At 40.2% G+C, this 3,244-nt stretch overlaps 2 non-coding genes across 2 annotated transcripts; both read right to left on the bottom strand.

Annotated features, from left to right (window-relative positions):
• Positions 1-806: 806 nt before the first annotated feature.
• trnak-uuu (transfer RNA lysine (anticodon UUU)) lies at positions 807-879 on the bottom strand. The gene has a single exon. It is a non-coding gene; the product is annotated as a tRNA-Lys (tRNA).
• A 1,317-nt stretch (positions 880-2,196) lies between these two features.
• trnaa-cgc (transfer RNA alanine (anticodon CGC)) lies at positions 2,197-2,268 on the bottom strand. The gene has a single exon. It is a non-coding gene; the product is annotated as a tRNA-Ala (tRNA).
• Between the last annotated feature and the right edge of the window lie 976 nt (positions 2,269-3,244).

The raw sequence follows: 3,244 nt of genomic DNA, 5'->3' as shown, positions 1-3,244 counted from the left end.
AACATTAAACACGTGAAATGCGAGATGTTGTGATTTTTTTCCCGCTTAAGGCTTCTATCGTTTCTACTCTAACGAGAAAGACCTCTTTATTAGAAGTGAGATTTTAACAAACGTCTCCAGGGTTAACTGCGACCTGAACGCAACGCCTTAGACCACCAGCCATCTGGCCTGTGGTACTTAGAGCAGTGCTCAATAAAAATGATCATAAACCGAAAGCGCTTCTTATGCGGATCAGTATAATCCGATACCACTGGTTCTGCAGAAGAAATAAGAAAAGCCGAACTCAAAGCAGTGTGTTGCCATTACGGGTACTCTGCAGCTGCTTTAAGATCTACTCACACCGTGTTGCCATTAAGGCTACCTAGTTAAAAAAAAAACTTATCGTCATCTTTTTGAACGTGATTATTAGACACCCGTTAAATCTCCACCGAAGTTTCTTGAGAGATCGTTCAGCGAGCGAGTATTAAAAAACTACGTCGCTTCCAATCTCTGCTCTCACTGTAAACTCGGACGTGATGTTCTGCAGATGTGCAGTGTGCCTTTCCTCTTGTCGTATTCAAGAGTACTCACTGTGTGAGCTCCTCACTGCGTGTTCTGTACGCTACTGTGATTTAATTTAGATGATTACGTGGAGTAGAGTGACAAGATCTACTTGAACATTTTCGGTTTGTGAAATGAAACACTAAATACACTACTGTAAATACAAGTAATGGACATTTAAAATAACCACAGTACAGCTAGAAGAGTGAAAGATAAAAGACTATTTAGAATGACATTCACAATAGACACAATAAGAACAGCACAACCGCCTGAACAGGGACTTGAACCCTGGGCCCTCAGATCAAAAGTCTGATGCTCTACCGACTGAGCTATCCGGGCTCTGAAAGAAGGTCAACACTGTCGGGATCCTCGCAAGTCACGTGTCTCTTGTTCCGAAGAGCAGTCATACCTGACCCGTCTGGAATGACCACTGACAGACTTTATCCAGAAGCGATGGCACCACTCTCAGTAGAATGAGTGAGAAATACAGCATGAAATGGTAGTTAAGGGGCTCCCACAATCCATCTTTCCTCACATTACTGATTTTTTTCAGTAGCATTTTGACCTTTTTTCACATTCAGATTTTTTTCTCATTTAATAAAATCTTTTAATCAACAACATTAAAAAGAAAATAAATGGAACGTTTTTTGGAACAATAATTAAAAAAAAATATTTCAATGCCGTGGTTGTATACGTATGCACACCCTTTATAAAGGGAGTTGCAACAGTGCTGAAATTTAAAGAGCATTTCTGTAGAGAAAACAGCCTTGATGTTCAGCTTAGGGAGCTTGTCTTTTCGAAATTCTATTTCTTAACACCTTGCACAGCCTCCCGACAGACTAACAAATATTTTTTGGAGAAATTGGCTCACACACCGGAAGACACTAACGTTTATTTACGTTAGAGTAAGTGAATAACAGTTTAACCGAAAAAGTTTGTAATTGTGATTTTGTTAAAATTCAATAAATCGTCTATCAACAGTTAGAATTTATTAAGAAATTGTTTTATTTCATAAACTATAAGACAATTCAGAGAGTTTATAGGTCATATCCGTCGCTTATGTTCTTTTAACTCTAGCGTTCAGGATCCAAACCCAGGTGCGGACGGTTGTGTTTCTTGAATCTCTTGTAATCATCAAAAGTCGATGTGTAGTCCTTCAGTACTTTCTCCAGTTGTGCCATGGATATTTTATACGTTCAATACTTGTCATGCTCTTTTGCATTTTCCTTAACAAACGGAAAAAGTTCAAAGTGTGTTTATGGCTGTGCTTCACATCTACACGACAGCACTTGTAACAGTACAGGACACGCAGTGAGGAGTTCCTGAAGCTTTCAGTTTAATGCGGAGTTCAGAAGGAGTTTTCGCTCGCTGAATGATCTCTCAGGAAATCCCGGGTGAGATTCAACAGGTGTTTTCTGCAACAGCCATGACAAGTGTGAAGCAATCTCAGGATTTCCTGAATTTGAACTAAATTATTAGTTCAAATAATTTAGGATTTAACAGAACTAAAAGAGGTACATTTAAAACAGCAGCGCAACTCTGCAGCACGTCGAGTGTGCCTGCATTTATTTGTGTAAACCTGGCTCTCTCTGAACACAAGCAAAGAGTTCTCACTCACCAGAAGATTGCGATGTGAGTACTGTAATATAAAGCACCTGGAGATGCCAGGGATTGAACCCGGGACCTCATACATGCGAAGCATGCGCTCTACCACTGAGCTACATCCCCGATGAAAAAGTTTACGGAACAGACTAAGAGATGTGCTAATGCTCACTGATCACACCACTCATGAAGAATGCCTGCAGTTTCCCACTTTCGCGTTTCTTCTACTACAGAGTAAATTCATAGGAATGAAAAAATAAGGAAGGAAAAATAATGGCATCGAAGCTTCAAGAGACTGTGCACAAATTAATCTGTTATTTTTACATCCAGTTACATGGGCGACGGTGGTTGATTCCCAGACGGGGGAGTGCTTTTTTTCTACCTCCTTACTCGACTGTCTTTCAATTCTATTTTATTTGTAAGCTTTTTGCATCTTTTAAGTGCTCTTGATTAAACTATGCATAGAAAAACAGCAGTGCTGATGATTTAATGTAAAAGGGTGAAACGACGCCCCAACCACAGGAATGGTAACAGGAAGGATCGTGTTCTTATTTAATATGTCCTTTTGAGGTGTCTTGTCAATGCACACAGGCGGTAGAGCTGAATAATTTACTTTTAGTGGTGTTTTTAAACAAAGATGGAACACGTTCTTTCTATACCAGGAAGAAAGGAGCAGACTTTACCTTTTTAGAGGCAAAAATGACACCCTATCAAAGCTAATATTAATTAAAATGACATCACAACAAAAGAGTGGAGCCTTGAGTGAATAAAGCCTTGAGTGGAGCCTTGAGCTTTCATTGGACGTCTGTGTCTCCATAACTTTGTAGGTGAGAGAGAGGAGTGTGATAATTTGCAGGTGCTTCTCGGAAGTGCGTTGGTGGTACAGGCGCCTTCCAAATAATTGAGTCAGGTTTGAATCCCAGCCAGTGCAAACCCAAATCTTTTCAAGATAATCTGTGGTCCGCTAACACATCTTTTGAAACACTACAACAGGTAACACCCGTGTGAAACATCATGAGCATCTGTTAAACCTCTCTACCTGCCCGTTCCTCACAGAGACATGACGAGGGTCTACGGGGACATTTTGAGCCGTAGAAACATT

Source organism: Lepisosteus platostomus, chromosome 5 (genome assembly GCF_059453375.1).
Source record: "Lepisosteus platostomus isolate fLepPlt1 chromosome 5, fLepPlt1.hap1, whole genome shotgun sequence".
Taxonomy (NCBI): domain Eukaryota; kingdom Metazoa; phylum Chordata; class Actinopteri; order Semionotiformes; family Lepisosteidae; genus Lepisosteus; species Lepisosteus platostomus.
The sequence above is the reverse complement of the archived record's forward strand: the minus strand, read 5'-3'. Positions and strand labels throughout refer to the sequence as shown.